This window comes from Mus musculus, chromosome 13 (genome assembly GCF_000001635.26).
Source record: "Mus musculus strain C57BL/6J chromosome 13, GRCm38.p6 C57BL/6J".
Classification (NCBI taxonomy): Eukaryota; Metazoa; Chordata; class Mammalia; order Rodentia; family Muridae; genus Mus; species Mus musculus.
The window spans coordinates 111,992,921-112,013,900 of NC_000079.6; the positions used below are offsets into that span (position 1 = coordinate 111,992,921).

General features: G+C 46.8%; 2 long non-coding RNA genes across 2 annotated transcripts in view; both read left to right on the forward strand.

Moving 5' to 3' along the window:
- The first annotated feature begins 1,990 nt into the window (after positions 1 to 1,990).
- Positions 1,991 to 20,980, forward strand: part of Gm15322 — a 55,044-nt gene continuing 36,054 nt past the window's right edge. Inside the window, exon 1 of the long non-coding RNA XR_382921.2 lies at positions 1,991 to 2,551. This is a non-coding gene — a long non-coding RNA (predicted gene 15322). The remainder of the gene's footprint in view (positions 2,552 to 20,980) is intronic.
- Gm15323 lies at positions 8,089 to 19,318 on the forward strand. The gene is made up of 3 exons (XR_382920.1): positions 8,089 to 8,173; positions 17,804 to 17,909; positions 18,725 to 19,318. It is a non-coding gene; the product is annotated as a predicted gene 15323 (long non-coding RNA).

The window sequence follows — 20,980 nt, forward strand, 5'->3', positions numbered from 1 at the left end:
GACAGTGCTGCATGACCTGTAGGAAGCTTGGCAGGACAGAGACTCTCTCTTCTAGCCAGATCAGCTGGTCTAAGCCTCTTCAAGGCAGCTTGGCTGGTATCTCAACCCCTTTCAGGTAACTCAGCTGATCTGAGAGGGCCTCTCAACAGTCCTTAATGCTTATTTAAGCTAGGCGGGGTTGGAGAGGACTAGTGTATCTAGTGAGCTTCAGGGATTTTCTGAGGCTTCTGAGTTGCTTATTTCCTGAATATTAAGGAGCCTCCTTTAGAATGTAAGGAGGTTCCCTGAAGAATGGAAGGAACCTACCTTTAGAATACTCCAAATCTTAAGGAAGTTTTCCTACAAGGGGGGACATTTTATTTCAAAGTAAATTACTATACAGCACAGAACAAAGGCACTTTCTTTATTTCCTTGTGTGCAAGGTTACAGATCAGTATTATTTCTTTCTGCTTACTCCCAGGGATGTGATAGAATGAATCTGTCTGCCCTGACTACCTCAAACCTGGTACAGTAAAAGCCCTTTTGGCTTCCAGTTCTAAAACAGCTTTTCTCAGCAGTAATGACCATATTGATTTCTGGCAGGTCATCTGGTTAGAATGCAGATTCTGGCTTCATTTATTGGGGTGGGGCCTGTGACGCTTCCTTCCTAAAGTTTCTAGGGACATCAGCCTGACCCATGGGTCACCATGGGCAGTTTTCAGAGTTGTGGCTCTAAGTAGGTGCCCAGCATGGATATGTGCACATCCGGGAATCTTTTGATAGCCAGTCCCCAGTTCTGGACATAGAAATCCATCTGATTTTGAGAATTATTTTACTGGGACCATTGAACAAAAATGCATCCCCTCCATAGCAGGTCACCGTGATAAACCAAAGTAGGGCTCCATCCAAGTCCATCCCAGGAGAATCAATACGTTTCCTGGGGTTAACCACAGAGCATGGATGAGAAGTGGCTCACAGGACATGGATGACCCAAGGTTGCCGCACTGGAAAGTCGTCACTCGGCATGGATGAAAGCTTGACAGCTGCATAGAAGGAGTCCTCCTCAGTACCTTCCCCAAAGTGTATAATTCTAGCGTTCGTGAGAGAGGCCACATGCCATTTGGACAAAATTGCACACAAAGGCAACAGGTACGGGGCGAGAGGGACCTAGAATCTTGGAGGAGAGCCCAATGGCCCTCCCTACTCACTCTTAGAAGGAACATCGGTAGTTAGCAGCACTGCTCGTAAGGGTCTTTGAAGCAGGCACAGCTGATCAGCTGGAATGGCAGCTGTTTTCCTTGGATAGTCGCTCTCTATAACACACCTTCAAATACTTTGGAGAACTGAGGACAGCTGCCGATTTTCACTTTTTTTTTTTGACGGTACAAAATGCGGTTATTTATAGAACATATTTTAGGCAAGGTCTTCTTGTACGCTTTTATGAGTTGGTGCATTTTAAGGTTAGGACACGCCGTTTCTTAACATGAGTCATCTTCACGTTGAGTGTGAAGTATGTGGAGTGTGAAGGCCATCAGTCCACAGTGTGGGTTCTCCTCTCCAGGAGACACTTCTGGCCTGGATGGTCAGCAATAATGTCCTCTTGGTGCTGAGAGTGAATTCACCAATGAAGGTCTGTGGTGATCATCAGCAAGGGTGGCCCTGTGTGTGATGGTGCTCAGCCCATCCTCTCAGCACCTGGTTATCCCTGGCTATTGTTTCTTCCCAAATTATGAGTCTGTATCCCCGTGAGAATCAGTTAGTAGAATCGACTCCTAGCAATTTCATGTTAATAGGAAAAGGTTGATCTCCCTTGCCTCCATGGCTTATGCAGAAACATGTTTTTTCCTTCCTTCCTTCCTTCCTTCCTTCCTTCCTTCCTTCCTTCCTTCCCTCCCTCCCTCCCTCCCTGCCTCCCTCCTTCTCTTCCTCCTTTCCTCCCTCCTTTCCCTCTCTCCTTCACTCTTTCCTCTTTTATTTCCTTTTCAGGAGCAGATGGTTTGGTCTGTGGAGAAAGGAGTTACCTATTCTTCCCCTTCATTGCTTTCTGATCTCTCTTGTCTGCCACACCTGGCACATGTGAAGAGAAAGAAGCCTTAGCAAGCTACCAAGAAGGTAGAGGAAGACTTCCTTTATCCTCAGACAGCCTGTGGGCCCCGTGGCCTATAGTAACTCTGGAGTAGAGGGTAGGTGCTCACTGAGGCTGGAGTGAGAGAGGGTACAGACTGTTATTGGCTAGCAGTCTGTAGGAGGGTAGGCCCTGAGCCGTCACTATTGCAAGTGGCCTCTGGAGTGGGACTTTAAGGTCCTGAGTCATTAGAAGTCTCGTCTTCAGGGAGGTACTGGCTTGATGCTCCTCACACCTGACCTAAGGAGTCTTCCATTCAACAGCTCCAGGTGACTGGCCACCATCCAGGAAGGAGCCCATTGAAAAGAAGCAAAATGAAATGGCAAGGACACTGAATGGCTGAGTGGCAATGCCAAGGTTTCGGCTGAAGTCTGTCTGGTTATAAACCCTTTGAAATCCAGCTCTGCAAAGCAGGGCACTGTGGGAACTAGGACCTTTTATAACAAGGTGGGTAACAGGGCGACAGGCTGGCTCAGATCCTGACACCAAACTTCGATTTCTTTTACAGTTTACATTGAAGTCCACATTTGATGAACACACATGCTGGTGGTTGAGAGCTTTGTTTCTTCAGAGCACTCATTAAGTGTCCTTTGGAGTTCCTTTTGTACTGGGCAGGGCTGGATTTCTAAGTGCTACCTGGTCTGTGGCTAGTTAAAATGGTCCCTCCCAGGGGCTGGGGGGAGGCAAGGAGCCAATGATTGTGTTGATGGTTCTAGGCCTGATGCTGGGGGCCAGAAGATTCTCCACAGGATGTTTTAGAGAAGATCATAGAAGTCAACTCAGCTTCCTTGTGGCCAGACCACAAATTGCTAAGGTTGCCTTGAAGTCGTAGAATTCTAAAGCCCACCCAGTAGAAGAATGCTGAGCTCAGCAAAACTCTAGAGGGAGAAACAAAAGGCACCGAAGGGAATGCTGGCACGGGTTGAGCTCCTTCAGTGTTCACATGGACTGTGCAGGTGCAGGTGCGCTCTGCGTGCTTACAGCTAAACCTCCACTGCAGACAGAGATCAATGTAAAGTGTGCTTTTCTGGGCCTCAGGTAGGGCTTGAAATTCTCCATGTCTCAAGCCCCCAGCTGGCGGTGAGCCTGCTGCTCCGTGGTCCAATGTGAGTAGGGGAGATCTCCACTCTTAGGCCTCCCCCCCCCCCCATCTTTACTGCTCCTCTTCCCCAAGCTCCCTGGAGATCCAGTCCCTTGGTGATGATTTTATTTAGGGAAGCAGGTCAGACAAGGAGAGGAACTGTGGAGATTCTGAGGCGATTGTTTTGTTGGTGCATCTTTTGAGGCTGCAAAAAGGTGTGGGAACAATAGCAGAGCGCTGGGAAGGTTTATGTCACACAAGCTCTGACAATGTTGGATCGAAAGCCTCAGGGCGTCTGTATTTCCCTGCTTTTCATTAGCCCTTAGTTGGCTAGTGTGTGTGAATGCTCATTGGAGAACTTAAGGAATTAGTTTTTGGAAGACTGAGAATCATAACAGTCCCTGAGGCAGGATGTCTCCTACACTAGGTAGTCCCAGAGGAGAGAGAGTTCTCGCAAGTGTAAATGAGAAGTTGCTCTGACACTGCGCAGCATCAGGCTCATTCTGAGATAAACTGACCTTTAGAGAAGAAGACGTGAGTGGAGGGATGGAGTGACCAGAGCTTTGAGTATGCAGAGATGTTGGAGGCAGAGGAGTTACATACATGGATGAAGGAATATTAACAGAATGGAGATGTTTGAGATCAACAGGGCAGGGAGTAAGGCAGGAGCCACTTAGACAGCGTTGAAATGTGGGAGGCAGTTTGTCACAGGGCTCAGTCAGGAGGCTGAAAGGGCATGGTGAGAAGAAACTGAAGAAGTCAGAGCCATGTAATTCCCTCGAGATGGATGTCCACCAGCTGAGCCTTTCTCTTTGCGAGTCAGACCGGGTTCCCTCTGGCGTCTTGTCAGCTGGGTTGTGGGTGCACGAGCCTGGATTGTACCTACTAGATATTCCTTTCCTAAACTCTGAAGTGGAGCAAAGACCGACCCTGGACAGACAGGCAGGATAGCAGTGGTGTTCAGTTTAGTTTCCAGGGCAACCGGGACTCCAGTCCCATGGCAAGCACCCAGTGTCCAGTCCTGACTCTGCACATTTGCTGGCGGCTGGGTCGGTGCCCAGGAGAGATGGCTGCAGCATCTTCCCTGGCCCAGCTCCGCTCTGCTCTGAGGCTTTGTTCCTGATGGAGCCGCTTAGCCTGGATCTGCAGCGTCCTGGATTGTCCAGACTACAAATGCTTTTTTATATCTTCCTTTTCTTAAAAAAAAAAAAAGTGGAGGTTTCTGTCCCTTGTAGTTTAGAAAACAAATGAGATCCCTTGTGGTCCAGCTTCAGAGAGCCACAAAGAATGGTTTTCAACCCAAATTAAAACTTCAGGGTGGGGGCTGGAGAGATGGCTCAGCGGTTAAGAGCGCCGATTGCTCCTCCAGAGGTCCTGAGTTCAAACCCTAGCACCCACATGGTGGCTCACAACCATCCGTAATGAGATCTGACGCTCCTCTGGTGTGTCTGAAGACAGCTACAGTGTACTTACATATAGTAATAAATAAATGTGTTTTAAAAAAATAAAATTCAGGGTGGGCTATGAGGCTCATGAAGGACATCTGTATGGTCAGGGTGAAGGGTCAGAACACTGAGAGCCCTGGCGTGTTGGTTCAGGTGACAAGAGAAATAGAAAACTTCATATCGTGGAGTGAGCTCTCAGAAAGCACCAGCTGGCTGCTGTTGTCTGTGTGTCTCCTACATCTATCTTGTGATGGAAAGTAATGGGCTGCATAATGGACATTTGAGCCAATGACAAACCGTGTACCATGGAAGGTGTGAACTTGGCTACTACGCCTAGGGACTCCTGTGAGCAAGCATTCTATCACTGAGCTGTGTCTCCATATTCCCAGCTGGTTTTGAATAAGTAGGTATACTCTATAATGCACCCACAATACCAAAAATACTGGTGCATCTCTCAGAGTCTATCCCAGCCAGTGAGCAATGCGTGGCTGTGGTGTTGTTCTTATTTTTCTGGCAGGGAAAAATGGTGATATATGAAATGAGCAATTGCCCAAATTATAAACACCAGAACTAGAATCCTAAGCAAGAACTGACTCTAATTATTGCTCCATGAGACTGTGTCTCAGTGGTCCAGCTGGCAGATCTCTGTGCAACACCTTCTGTGTGTCATGAGTGATCACTGCCTTGTGGAGGTTACAATGTGATGTCAGAAGTACACGTCACAGAATGTGAAAGAGATTTGAGGTGGGGGACATACATGAGGGGGAACTGCCAAGACCCTTTGTGTGCAGAGGGGAGATGATTTTTTCCTCTGGGGGTGTCTGTTAAGCTAGGGTTCCAGAGCTCGGCATGGGGCAGCCAGGTTGGCTAGGGAAGGGAAGAGAGCTACCCTGGTTGGGAGAGCCAAACACAGGACCACACACTCAGTGCTCAGTTTGCGTCCTCAGAGTCCTGTCCGGGTGGCTTCTTGTCATCAGTCATCTGCTCTATTAGGCATGAATGAAATGTCATGCAAGGACAAAGAAGAGTTCGAACATCATGGTGAAGCCAGCCAGCCAGCCAGCTTGTGCTTAGAGAACCTTGGGCTTAGGTGGTCCTGGAGCCACCCACCTCTTTACAGCCAGCCTTTCCCTGTCTTAGGAAATAAGCTCCCTCCTGGTTTCTGGATGGAGATTGGGGAAAGAGAGCCAAGCACTGTTGGGCTTGTCTCCCGCTGTGATGGCAGGTGGACCACCAGGCAGTGAGGGCAGAGCTGCACACACGAAGTGAAGCTCGATGCTCGTACTTGTGTGGGCTTAACTCTCAGGCAATCCCGGCTCTGGGATTTTGTGTCCCAGGACCACCCTGTCCCTTTTCTTCTTTTCTGTCTCTTTGGAGTCCCTCCACCTCACCCCCCAAAGAAAAAGCATCAGAAAATGATGTTGGAAATTTTATTCCCCCTTTTGTATATATAAAAAAAATCAAAACCGAGGTAAAAAATACAAATCTAAGTCATGATTGAATGTTTGGGTGTTGAGCTTTTGCTCTCTCCAGCCCTCCCAGAGAAGGTCTCATTTAACCAGATTGGCCTCAGACTCACTGTGCAGCTGAGGACAACCTTGAATTTCTAGCTCTCCTGTTTCTACTTCCTGATTCCAGGTATTTTAGGCCAACACCACCATGCCCCGTTTAAATGGTATTAGGGATTGAACCTAGGGCCTCATGCATGTTAGGCAATCTTTCTACTAAGTGGAAAGACTCCCCCCAAACAGATGCTTTATAAAGCAAAACCTTTTGAAATGTCAACTCAATCCCACGCGACTGTGAAGGCTAAGCTTTAATGTCCCTCCGAGAAGTTTTCCTTGATCATGCCAAAAAGAAGTGAGCTTTACCGCCTACACCTCTAACAACCTGTGTGCCATCATCAACGGGGGACCCAGAATACATGGGCTCTGCACAGTCAACACGCACGCTCAAGTCTCCCACCTCACTGTCAACCGGTGGGTCTCAGTCTTCCTAATACTGTGACCCTTTAATACCCTCGTGTTGTAGTGACACCCCCCCAACTATAAAATTATTTCGTTGCTACCTTGTAACTGTAATCTGGCAACTCTTACGAATTTTAATATGATATATAGAATATCTGGTATGTGAACCCCAAAGGAGTTGAGAACTGCTGTTGTGTTTGCTTGGAAAAAGAGTCTCACACACACACACACACACACCTCAGGCACAGGGATGGTTGGTGTGTTTGTGCAAAGCAGGTACTTTCTGAACATGTCTGGAAACAGTGACACCTGAACCTCATATTTTTATTGCTAGGAGACCAAATTGACAGGACACAGTGACTATTAGGTACTGAACCGAGTCGCTCTTCCTCAAAATGCATGATTAATGACTCAAAACCTCTGAGTATGACTAGATTTGGACAAAGGACCTTTAAAGAGGTAATTAGCATTGGGTGGGGTCTTAGGGCAGCCTCTAATCTAATGAAAGTAGAGTTCTTTTCAGACAAGGATGTGTCTCGGTTGGTAGAGTGTTTGTCTAGCATGCACAAAGCCATGGTTTTGATCCTCAGAACAGCATAAAGCGGGTGTGGTGGTGTATGCCTGTAATCCCGGTACTCTGGAGGTGGAGGCGGGGGAATCACAAGTTCAAGGTCCTCCTTGTCTACTACTGGATTTGAGGTCAACCAAGAATACATGAGACAGTCTCAAAAAAAAAAAAAAAAAGTTATGCCACAGACACAGCAAAACCATGTGACTACAAAGGATGAAGGAAACCTCATTAACAGACCAAGGACAGGGGCCTTAGAAGCCAGCCTTGCCCAGTCTTTAATCTGGGATCTCCTGCTTCCAGAATCTGGAGAAAATAAGTCTGCTATTAGCTATCCTGATTATGGTATGGGTCGGGACCGCCTAGTGGATTAACAGAGTACCTCTAAGGTCATGCACAGAGCCCTGTAGGGAAGCTGCAGTTAAGCTGGGTCGTATGGACTAGAACATTTGGGCTCCCACTCGAGTCCAGTTTCCTGAGAGACTCCAGACGTGGCACTTAACCCCTCTGGGGTTTAATTTTCTCATTAAGAACACGTGGGAAATGCTGTATTTAACTTGCAGATTTGCAGAGAGAACAAAAGAGACACCACAGTTTCACCCTTCTCCCTTTCTGAGGATCTCCCAACCCCCCACCCCCCACCCCCAACTCAAAGGTCCTAACAGAATGGAGGGAAGGAAGGCAGTCTATACCTAGGGCCTCAGGTCTTCCTGTTGTATTTTTAAAGAGGAACTATAAGCTAGCAATGTTGTGGTGGTGGTGGTGGTGGTGGTGGCTGTTGCTTGTTTTTGCTTTCTTTGCTTTACCTCAGAGTAAAAGCCTCTGAGGTCACCGATATCCATTTGTGAGTTAACAAAGCAAGGCATGCATTTCCCAGTTGCCGGCAAAACAATCAGTTGTCATAAATTACCACAACCAATTAACTGCCTTCCGGACATTGGGCCTTTGCCACGTGGAATGAGAAACCAATATCCTCAGGATACTCATTTGATAGAAACGATAGAAATGGTAAGGACAGTATTCACACCCTGGATGTTTGGTTGTCATCTCTGAGGTCACTTGTGACCACACCGTGAGCTGCCTGCTTAGGCTGTTTGTGGTAAAGCTAAGCTGGCCAGGCTCTGAGAGCCCTTTCTACTCAGTGAGAGACCAGTTAGGCTCTGAGTTTCGGGAGGATGGAAACGGGAAGAGACAAAGATGCTGCCGTTGGCTGTAGGGCTGTGGTGTGAAGGGGCTTTCTGTAGCAGCTGTTGTTTCTGTTTCCGTGGCAACCAGCAGAGAAATAGCCGCACCCAGTGCAGGTGCACAAGAGTTGAACGCAGGCCGGTTTCCTCCAAACAGCCCTGGCAAGCCAGAGTTGATGACCTCGCGCTCCTCCCAGGATACAAGCTGAAAGTTTCAATGTGTGGACACATGGATGCGTGGAAACTCTGAATTCCAGGGGCTTTGATGACAAGATCTGTGGCAGTGCCCCAGGGGTTGCCGTCCCTGTTGGCTCAGCTAAGCGGAGCCCAGCTTGGACGGACCTCCAGGGTCTGTCGCCTGGCTTGGCTCAACCTTCCTGCCTCTGGTAGCTACATCTCAAAGTCCACTGTTGCTGGGCCAGAACTGAGACTCACAACTCCCTCCTCAGCCTGGATGAGAAGCGGGCTGCCAACAGTGACTATCTCAGGGGTCTTGGTGCTTGTCTTTACCTAGCAACTCTGCTAAGCGTATACACCTAGGCTCTCCCTGGGCAAGAGCCCTGCCTCTGGCAGACACAGGTTCAGAACTCAGTCTCCACCCCCACGACTTTCTTACATGCCTTTTTCTCACTGCTACTGCAACCAAGACATCACAGATGCAGCAAGCCCCACCCCGGGACCTTGCATGCGCCTAGCCTATTTCTCTGCCTGGGTTGTTTTTCCTCTGTGTCTTTTCCTTTTGTTCTTCAGTCTCCTCAGCTGTCGGTCCCATTTGTGAGGATTTTCCTGACTGGATGTGAAAAATGCCATTCCCATTCCCAATCTCCACCATTTTCTAGCACCCTGCTTAATTGTTTCTTCATGTCTTACATGATGATGATACACACACACACACACACACACACACACACACACGGACATACACAATGATATCAAAATATCAGCCTCAGAAGCCAGGGAATTCGGTTTCTTCTTGAAGCCGCAGTGTCTAAAATTTCTTGTCCTATATAACAGTGAGCACTTAGCAGATGTAAGTTGCATACGTGACTGACTCACCAGAATGGGAGAAAAGATGTATGCACATATACTTAAATATGCATTAAGGGTATATTTTCATATATTTGGTCATCTTTACACCTGGCTGTCTCTTTGAGCACTTTTGGTCTGTTTCTGGCAGGAGCCTTTTCTGTGGTGTTTCTAGACAGCCACACCCCTGCAGCACTAGTCCTATCCAGTGGACATGGTAGAACTCTCTTGGGGCATTGACTTGGATACAAGGGTTGGTATGGGGGACTCTGGAGGCTTTTTTTTGAGGGAGCCTGTTATTAACATCTTGCCCTTCCTGAGGGCTGTGTTTATATTTATTGAGTGTGGGTGACAGAGGCAGGGTGTGTGGTAGAAACAGCCGCTCTTGAGATGGGAAACGGACAGGAAGTAATTGGAATCATTATTATCTGTGGGTCTGGTGTTCCTAGCTGCCCACTGAGCGGCAAGAGAGAGGCGCCCTGGGAAGGGAAGCACTTTCAGTCATGACACACTCACGTGGCCTGGCAGCTTCCTGCCAGATGGTAGTTGTCCCCGGTGACACTCTGCATTTTTCTTTAAAACACACTGTAGAGATAAGAGTTGCTTTTGACGAATGTGAGAAAACTATGCATTGGGGGAAACATGGAGAGGCTGCCAGCAGCCAGAAAGCTGCAGTGTGAAATCTCCTTAGAGAACCCCTTGCGAGTCGGCTGGCCACACAGGCCGCATGTGGATCCCTCCCACACCCTCCAGAACACCTGACAGGACCAGGGTCTCTGTGCAATGAGAAGAGACGCTCCCACCCAATTAGAAAGAGACTGCTCAAAGGAAAGAAAAGGTTTGCACAGCTAACACAACACAGGGCGTGCCAAAATCATCCCGCCCTAATTCTCCTGTCAGCAGAGTCACTTTCCTAAAGAGTCAGTGACTCGTGACTCGCTCACTATATGCCACATCCCCCACCCCACCTCACTGTGCACTTCCACCCCACTCAGGACCTCTGCCCACAGAGCTTGTTTTTTTTTTTTTTTTTTTGTATTACTCAGGAAGGGTATTCCCCAAGGATGACATCTCAGAAATCCCATCCAGAGCACAATGACCTGTACTCTGCGATGGCCACAAATGTCATATTGCTGATCTCGCTTCGTACAACACACACGGCAGCTGCTGGCCCTTAAAGGAGGAGTCAGCGGGGGCTCTGAGACCCCCATGTCCGAAGCTGATTTAAGAGCAGGGAAAGAAACGAATTCCATCTGATGTCTTTACCCCAGAGATTGTTCAACATCCTTCCTAGGGCAGGAAGAGCAGGTGACTGGGACATTGGATGCTTGGCAAGCTGGTGGCCTTCCTGCTCTGGCATGCTCTGCTGGGATTTTCATGTACAGAGAATGACCTTTGCAAACACACAACGAGCTTTGCAGAGATGGCCAAACCCTGGCCACCCTCAGCAAGCTCAACTCCGAAAGAGCTCCTTTTGCTTTTTCCGACAGAACTGAACAACCAGGAAGAAAGGCTTAAAAACAAAACAACAACAACACAAAAAACCAAAACAGTCACCAAAGATCTTGGTCCAGTTTTAGAGCTCTCTCCCTGACCCAGAGAAGAAATCGGGAACAAATAGTGAGAGGATATCAGATGGCATGCAGCTTGCATGCCTAATAGGTGTCCTGGTGGAGATGCTGCAGGGCAGGGACCCTCTGGGCTCCCTGGCCTGACACATTACATGAAGACTCAGAGATTTGGAGATGAGAGACGAGAAAGAGCAAGTTGCTTGGGCCATTGTATGCAGTAAAAACTCTCTACCCCTCGAAGTTCTTTTGACCACACCCACTGAACTCTGATGTTCAGAGGTCATCTTCTATCTTGTCTCCCTCTTTGAAGGAAACCTGTGTCTTCAAGCAGCTCTAGGCATAGGTTGTCTCTAATGAATATAGTACAAGGGAAGACTGGGGCTTAGACAGACATGGTCTGATTCCTCTGACTGTCACTCAAACCCGACAATGGCTCCCCATCTAAAAGTTTCAGTTCCTTGATGTTGAAGAGGTGTGTGGGGGAGGGTGTTTTATACGACACAGGATGATAATGCTTCCCCTTCAGAGTCATAGACCAGTTAACAAAAACCCAGTGCTAAACATGGTAAGCTTCACTTCCAGTTGTTGGTCAGAGACATCCAAACAGTATAGACTGTTGTTGTTGTTGTCGTCATCTTTGGTGCCTCCTAGAACCTGAAGGTAAGACCCATGGTTGAAGACACTGCATGTTCAGACCCCAGGCTTGGAGTGATCAAGATGGAACCAATCTGAAAGCCTTCTCCCTGAGAACTAGCTCCCATAGTGTCCAAGGGTGCTATGCAAGCTACCAGGGAAGACCAGCAATGACCAGCCCAAGGAGAACCCCAATAGTGCAATGGTGGCACTCGTTGCTCAGGGGTAACCAACAGCTCTCTCACTGGGCTTAGGCCTGCTTAACAGGATGGAACTCACACGTGGTACAGTCAGCTTAGCCAAATATGCATAGCTAGAGAGGTCACTGGCCCCAGAGGAGAACCTGCTACCCCTATTTTTTGAAAACCAACATTATTTCTTAGTTGGGGTTTCTATTGCTGTGTCCATGACAACTCTTATAAGGAAAACATTTCATTGGAGCTGGCTTGTAGATCACAAGTTTAGTCCATTATCTTCATGGCAGGCAGCATGGTGGTATGCAGACAGACATGGTGCCGGAGTTCCACATCTGGATCTGTAGGCAGCAGGAAGAAAATGAGACACGCTGGGCTTGAGCATCTCAGATCTCAACGCTCACCTTCAATGACACACTGCCTCCAACAAGACCACATCTACTCCCACAAGGCCTCACCTCCCAAAAGTGCTACTGTCTATGAGCCTATGGGGACTATGTTCATTCAAACTACCACAATTCCTAACTGTTTTAAGTACATCTGCTGGTATACACACGCAAGTATAGCTCCCAGGCCTCATCAAATAAGCTTCTCCTTTGCAAGAGATGGAAACTATTATGGAGATCTACAACTGGTCCAAATACGGGGAATAAGCTACCACGGGGTACCTGCTCTAGTTGCTACATTTACTATGCAACCTCTGTACCTAAGGTGGAACTGTACATTGCGGAAGAGGGGACGGAGCAATTGTAAGAGTCAGCAGGCAGATTATCTGCCACTAGATAACAGCTTCTAGACATGACAGGGAAGCTACAGCTCTGGTTGCCTAAGCAAGAGCTTCACGGATCTTGAAGCCCCAATAGTAACTGGAGAAAAACGCTTGGGAAATTATATCCTTGGTGCACAGCTGGCTGCATCTGATGCAGAAGATTAGGTGAGTGTGAAGCTGCAGCAGATGGTCCAGTGATCCAGGGCTCGGGACTCTTTCATTTCCTTCCCATCTCCTAAAGGCTCTAAAGGCGAGTCATTTGCTGAGGCTAACACTGGTAACGTTTCGCTTTTGTAACTAGGGAAGACCTGCATCACAGACCCACTGATTTTATTTTGCTCTTGTAGTTTCAGTATTAAGAACATTAGTGAAGGAAGTCTTCCGCCCCCTTTATGACTCGAATGAGAACCTGCAGAAAAATGTAATCCTGATTACAGTTTCCCACACTTCGTTCTTCTTGAGCAAATGGTTTGTTTCCGAGAAATGAGGTTGCGTCTGTGACTTTTATTCCATAGTGACTTTGTATTTTGTTAACTCAGCCTTACCTGTCTGGGTGGAGCAAATTTTCTTGTTTACATTCCCATTTCAATGTACTTTTCTTTCCCTATTAGTTAAAGCACTTTTAAATGTCAACAATTTCTAAAAATACGTTTATAGTCAGAATTCAAAAGGCTTTTAGGCTTGCCTATACACTATCTAACTCACATCCCTGGGGATAGCTGGTGTCAGTGTCTTGAGTCTCTCTCTAGAGATGTTCTCTGAAAATGTAAATATCTGTGTACGTATGTGAGTTCCATTTAGGCATGGCAGCGTGCAATGCAGGCTTGTAAGACGTTTGCGGCCACTCTGAAGTTGTGGGATATACGTGGAAAGTATTCCCATTTCTACTCTTTGATAACTCTTAAAACTAAATCTCTTTACCTTGAATGAGTTATCTGGTAAAGAGTTTAGCTGCTCTTGTCAGTTTTCCTAATAAAAGGCTGAAGTAATATAGAATCAAACATGTCTGTCCTTTCTCCTGGCCTTGGTGGTTCCCAGTGCCTGTCTCAGAAGCACCCTGGGCTACCTCACCCTCCTGTCCTGGTCCTTCAGATCTCCCAGATGCTCACATGGGCTTTCTTAACTTCTTCCATGCTGTGAGGGGAGAGAGGATGGGCTTTCTTGTACCTTCAGCTTTCTACCCTTGGGTACCAGAGTCTCTTTATCTACAGATGAGGAGATCTAGGAGCTTCTGGATTCCCTTCTCCTCCTCCTCTTCCTTCCGTAGCTCGTGACAGGAAGAGGACAGAGCCCACACGTAGGGGCCAGGCCCAGGCCCAGGCTGGAACTCTGCCTAAAATCCCTTGCTTGCTTGTTTCTTCTGCTTGGGCCTCATTCCCTTGCCCTCATAGCAAATTCTCTGAGCACATTTACCGAATGTTACAGAATCACCACAAATAAATCCTCATTTCAGGGTCTACCTCTCAGAAACCAAATAGGACAGCAGATATTCCAATCCTGGCCCTCTGGAGGGAAGCTGCTAAGAAGGGTGACTCAGCTCTCATCTCTGCTCTCCTGCCTGGGTCTGGAGAGTTGCAAAGCCAGGGCCATCTTACCACCCCACCTCCCTTCTCCTTACCTAAAGGTTTTATTAATGCGTCATATATACAGGACCAGCATTTCTGATATTTACATTCTAATGGCTAAACAACACCCACATTGTTCTAGGGATTTCCCCTCCATGGATTGGGTGAGACTTTCCAAACCCAGCAGTTCCTTACCTGGGACCTTCCTAGTGACCTTGCCATCAGTCACCTTGTATAAGAAGTGGTGGCTGAGCTCTTGCATGTTTGGAAATGCTTCCATGCTTCCATATGTCTATAGGTTGTTTACTTATACAGGCATTGTTGACAATGCTTTATCATTTTATACAGGATCTTCTTCTTCTTCTTCTTCTTCTTCTTCTTCTTCTTCTTCTTCTTCTTCTTCTTCTTCTTCTTCTTCTTCTTCTTCTTCTTCTTCTTCTTCTTCTCCTCCTCCTCCTCCTCCTTCTCCTTCTCCTCCTCCTCCTCTTTCTCCTCCTCCTCCCCCTCCCCTCCCCTCCTCCTACTCCTTCTTCTTCTCTTCCTCCTCCTCTTTCTCCTCCTTCTCCTCCTCCTCCTTCTCCTCCTCCTTCTTCTCCTCCTCCTCTTTATACTTTCTATAACTGACTTGAGATTATATATATATATATATATATATATATATATATATATATATATATATGTATGTGATCTTAAAAGTGCTGCGTTTAGCAACAAGATGTAGCTTTAAACTTGTAGATGTAAATGACTCCTACATTTTGCCTAGAAAACTTGACTTTGATTCCTAACTAATCATTTGTGTATGAGTGTGTACGTGTGTTTGTGTTAGAGATGTATATCAGGTTCTTCTTCAACTGCCTTCAACCTTAAGTTCTGAACCAGGGTCTCTCACTGAGCCCAGGGCTCATGGATTTGGCTAGACTGACTGATTGGCCACAAGTCCCAGGGATCTTCTGTCTCCGCCTCTCTAGTTCCCGGATCACAGGGGCACAGCACAGTACCTGGCCTTCTCATGGGTTCTGGGGATTGAACTTGAGTCCTCATGCTTGCCCAGCCAGCACTTTAGCTACGGAGCCACCTTCCCAGCCTCATATGCCTGACAGATCATTTTTATTTGCTGAAATGTCACCTTCTTGGTTAGTGGCTGATAGCTGCCCCAGAAGAGTCTGGTTTGGCCCAGCTCTGTAGGGGTTGCCTGGCCCTCTAACCAGGACTGACAATTCCTGGGAGTTACCCACAGTAACAGCACCAAGAACCTTTGAACTGTAACATCTGCTGCTCTGTTATGTGTGTTTCCCTCTTTGGGGGACCGTCAGTTTCCATATTTCATTCTTTAGTCTCTTCTATATTTGTCATTTTCTTCTCTACATCTTTTTGGGTTGCTTTGTTGTTCTTTGACCAGCTTCACTCTTTTTTTTCCCTCTCATTTTTCTCAGCTGACCTCCAGGCCTCTTTTCGTATTTCTGTGAAGAAACAGTTTACTAACCCCGGCATCCAATGGGAACCTCCTGTTCCTAAGGCTCTAATTCTATTTTTTACTCCCGTTCCCCCAATTCTGTCAGGTCTTGTTTCGTCTACTCGCATCTTCGTAGATTTCCCTTGGCACTGCGTCTCTACTCTGGATTATAGATAGCTTTTAGTGGCAGCTATGACTGTTTTCTCTTTGCTGAGGAGCTGTGCGGTCAGGAGTACCAGTTCTCCTATAGCTAAACTTCCTGATAGTGTTGGATGTAATCATTTGCATGTCAACCTGGAGCAGCGCATCACTTTTGTTATTATTATTGTTACATCTTGACTCTGCTGTGGAGAGGCGGGGTTGGTGGTCTTGCAGAGACTGGGCACTGTGAGTCTCAGTTACCTCATTGGCAAAGCAATTACAATGTTACTTTCACAGGGAGCAGTGGAGTAATTAAGGGATCCAGATGGCATAGCTCAGAGTCTGGTGTTCAGAAAGAGCTTCCTACATCTCTGCTGGTTTCCATCTTTGCCACTCATCTGGCCGTGACGCCAGCAGTTACATTAAAAAACAGATATCACAACTGCTGTTGTGATAGACAATAGAACTAAAAGCAACTTGGAAAGGAAAGGGTTTGTCTTACAAGTCTCAGGTCGCTCTGTTACTGAGTGAAGCCAGGACAGGAACTCAGGGCAGGAACCTGAGGAACGGAACTGAGCCAGAGACCACAGGGGAATCTGTTTACAGAGAATGCTGCTTGCTGGCTTTCTCCTTAGGGCTTCTTCAGTTTGCCTTCTTATGTTACCCAAGATCACATCAAGGGTAGCTCTGCTCACAGTGGGGAGATCATTAATCATTAATCAAGAAATGCCTCCATAGACACGCCCACAGTCCAATCTGATTGGTGCAATTCCTCAGTTGAGGTTCCCTCTTCCCAAGTGTAGTGAGAAATGCCCTCCATAGCCTTGGGCATTTAAACACTTGATCCCCAGTAGGTGGCGCTGTTTTTGGAGGTTCAGGTCTAGGTGGGACAGCTTAAGGGGAGGAGGTATGTCCCTGGGGGCTGGCTTTGAGATTAAAAAGCCTCTCCTACTTCCAGTTTGTTCTCTCTGCTTCCTGCTTGCAGTTCAAGATGTGAGCTCTCAGCTTCCTGCTCCTGCTGCCTTGCCCGAGGCTTCTCACCAAGCCTTCCCTTAAGCCATCATGGATTCATAGCCCAGGCTTGTGTCTCTGTGAAGTAAACGAAACAAAAACAAACAAACAAACAAACAAACAAACATCCTTCACTATTCCTTGAGTTACCTTTGGCCACAGTGTTTTACAACACCAACAGAAAAGTAAAAAATATACCAGGTGACTCCAGTCATATATATGATTTCAGGGCTGGCTTTGGCAGTGACTAGTACTATAGCATTATACATATTTTATAGATGAACAAGGTGCAGCAAGGAAGCCAGTGGTCATGCTATACCTTGTTTTGAACGGTAATTTTTGTGGTAATGTCATCACTACAACTGATACTCTGGCAATCCTGTCTGTTTCTGTTTATCAGAGCTGCAGAAGAAGCAAAAGTGTATAAGGCTCCGCACATGGCCCCGGGAAGCTCACACAAGCCCATCCGCAAGCACTGCCTAAATAAATGGCAGAAACACAGACTGTGATCATCTTTGTATCCACAGCTCAAGTACTCAAGTTGGGTGGGGTGAGATGGGGAGGGGGTTCACACTCTGTTTAAACAAAGCTTTCTGGTGGTTGACCCCATGGGGATCAAAATCTGCAGCGAGAGTGTCCCAAGCCTGGGTCTCTGTTTTTAGGTGATCTAGGGAACGCGACGGAGTTCTAAATCGCACGCACTGTTGGATTTTCTCAGAATGTAGGTATCTGCTCTCACTGCCATTCTTGGGAAAGATGGAGAGTGGAGGGGGAAACTGGGCAGCAATGAGGACTCTATTAAAGGAAACGGTCCATGCCATGCTATCTATCAAAATATTTTTACATTTGAAAAATGGGGCAAGCTTCGACTGGACAGACTGTTCAGGAAATTCCTATAAATACCCAGCGATTTAAAGTAGTGTCAGGAGAGAATACGCTAGTTTAATTCACTGTTTAACTTAGGCAGGCTTAAAGCTGTTCTAGAGATGAGTTCTGGACTCTTGGCAGTTTTCTAATGTGTGTCGCATACACAAACAAAGCCGGTTTGGAAAGTACTGACTCTAAGAACTTTATCGTTTGTGTTTCTCCAGACTAAACAAAAAGTTCCAACTAAGGCCAGAGTGGGAGATTTCGCTCATCCTCCCTCCCGATCCTGCACACTACCTTCCTATTAGAGGACCAACTCCATAGCAGAAAGTAAGGACAATGGGTTGATAGCTCTGCTGTGTTTCTAGTCACCCAACGAGTGTTTCCTCTAGATTGGGATAGATTCTTTCCACCAAAAATATTTTTCTAGGCAAGTAGTCTCATGATTTATTACCTTCAAGAACCTCCAATGCCAAGCAGAGATAAATTATAGTTGGAAGAAAATAAATAGGAGTTTGTAAAACATGCTGACCACAACCCTTTGGGGGGAAAGGTCACTCAGAAGTGTTGAGAGGACCCTGTGACAAAGGCAGAGGTTGGTACCTTGTGAATCAACCGCCCAGACCCTCCTGGCTACATCACAGTCATAATTCTCTCCTGCAAGCTTTGAGCCAGTCACACACAGGAACACTTGCACTGCTATCAAATCTGCGGCACCTATTTTTCGGGACTAGGCCAACTGAGTTCTCACATTTTGCTGCTTTCTCTTTAAGTGGCACTAGGAGCAGTGAAGCTATTTTCTCTTTAGGTGTCTTGACAGTGCTGAGGCGGTTGTTTTTTCCTGTTAGCGAGGGAAAGTGTGGATGCCACTTGCAGAGCTCAGTATTCCTGCCTCTGAGCCAGTTCTCTGAGCTGACTCTGATGCCCCCCATCCAAACCAGCTGCTTCAGTGGGACATGGAATCAGATTCTACAAAGCTTCTTGGTGGTGCCTCTTCTGTATCAGAACGTAGCTGGCGCCACCAAGGATATGGCTTTGTCACGAGTAGGCTACTCCAGGAATCTCTGGAGAAATGATTTTTCTTGAGTTGCTTTCCCCTGACTGCCTTCTTGGTTCCCACCCATGTCTTCCACACTCTCTTCTAGAGTCTACTTCTCCTCTTCCCTCTCTCCTCCTGGAAGCAACCATGTACCTGTGGATGCTAGGGCGCTTCACAGATGAAGACAACATTCCTGCTAGCAAGATGCTCAACCTAAAGAAAGCAGAGTCCTAATAAGCAGTGGCTCATCAGTATGCTCTCGGGTGTGGCACTGTCACGTGGCCACCTACTCCTTGTTCTGTCACCATGTTCCATCAAACTTTCAGAGAATCTGAGGTCTCTATCTTGACTTTTATCTTTTCTCGCCCTCCATGTTCTGTCCTGAAACGTGATCCCACCTGTTATATCACTGCCTACTTGTACCCCAAGGCTCCCTTTCTTTCCCAGTCCATCTGTGGCACACTGAGCAGAAACCATCTGGAACTGAGACTGAGGGGGACAGCATCAGTGTGGCCACAAGGACAAGGGTGTGGTCATGAGGGAATGCCCTGTCAAGTGGTTTCACGTAGATTTCCCGTAGTGTGTCTGGTTTCCACATGTCCTCACAGGCACGGGGATCAGAAGCACGATGAACAGCGGGTGACTGATGCTTAGATTCCGTGGCTCGTCAACATATTTGGCAAGAAAGTTTCCTTCCCTCCCTCCCTCCCTCCCTCCCTCCCCTCCCTCCCTCCCTTCCTTCCTTCCTTCCTTCCTTCCTTAACCCTTACAGGTAAATGTTGTGGTTCTCGGGCAGAGCGATGCTCTATTTTATTAATATAAAAACACAAGTAGCTTTCATTTCTAATTAGAAGGGCTCTTGTGGTGACAGGACACACAGCATAAAGGTGGACACACTTGAGTTTAACAGGAGCAATAGCATGTAAGAATGGCCAGTGGTCTTCTTGTTTGTTTCACATCACTGAAAAGGTATTATTGAAGGTGACTCTTGTCCCTTTCAAAGGGCTGCTTGGGGATGGTGAGCCTATCACTAACTTTTACAATTTGAACTTGGGAAATCCACATTTATTCTTTAACAAGTTCATCAAAAAAGGGTGGTTTTTTTTTTTTGTATGCTCATTCATATGCTGGTTCCCAAGTCATAAATATTGAAATATAAGACTAAAAATCCATTAATAAATAATTTTGTAGAGTTGTCAGTATTTCCTGTGCAATGCTATGAATGGTATGACAAGAGAAGATACTGACACCCTTATAAAGGGGACAGAAAGTGGAACTAACTCATCAAGCTGTCCCAACAGTGTGGCTTCCTTGTGCTGGAGCCTGAATTTCTTACAACTGTGACTATGTCTTACTTAGAGACAGTGACTAAACCCTTGGTGATCACCTACAATGTGCAGATTGTGACTTTGGCCCCAAAGCCTGAGTCTAGTTCTGTTTCATATCACAAGAAACGTGGAGGATGGGAAAGGATTGTGGTAACAGCTACACTCAGCTGGCAGAGACCCTGGGAACACACCGACTCCCTCCCCACCCATGTTCCCGTGCATGAAAAGTCTGTCTTACTAAACACATTCCCTTAGTCTTCAAACTCAGCTCTGACACATTGTCACTTAGACACCCACCCTATGTCAGCTTGGATCACCCCATGAATAGATTGATTTCTTTGAACAATCTTAGATCTTAAAGCTGATTTGTCAGCCTCCTGTCTACAAAGATGAACCCCCACCCCTTCCCTCAACTCCCACTATTTATTCTGCCAAGCAAGCCATGAGAAAAACAGCAGGGGCTAAACAGGAGTGAGGATCTCCCAGTCTCCCACCCACTCTCCTGTGAGCATGTGAAGAAATTGCTCCTGAATTTCTGGTTGAGCCAGGAGTTAGGAGGATGTATGAGTGGGAGTTGACTCTCTCTCTTCCTGCATTCCCAAGGACTGCCAGTCCCAGGCCCATATTTGGGTTCATGAATTTGTCTATACTCTTTGAAGGTATACTGGCTACTTTACAAGTAGCTCTTGGATAAGTGAATTATCCAGTCATTTTCAACAAGGAAGAGTAGATTTCCCCAAAAAGGACACAGTAAAACGTTGAAAGTTGTTTTTTCGTTTTCTTTTCTTTTTTTTGGGGGGGGGGGTTTGATGATTAATACTGATCATCAAGTTTTTCAGATTGAGAATCACCTGAGATAAAAACTTCTGGGCACACCTCTGTGGGATTATATAGATGAAGTTAACTGATGTAGGAAGACCACTGTGAGTGGCACCATTCCTTAGGTTAAGTTCCTTGACTACATAAAAATAGCGATTAGGAATGGAGTACCAGCATCCATCTGTGGGACCATGAAAGGCAGCCTGTTTTCTGGT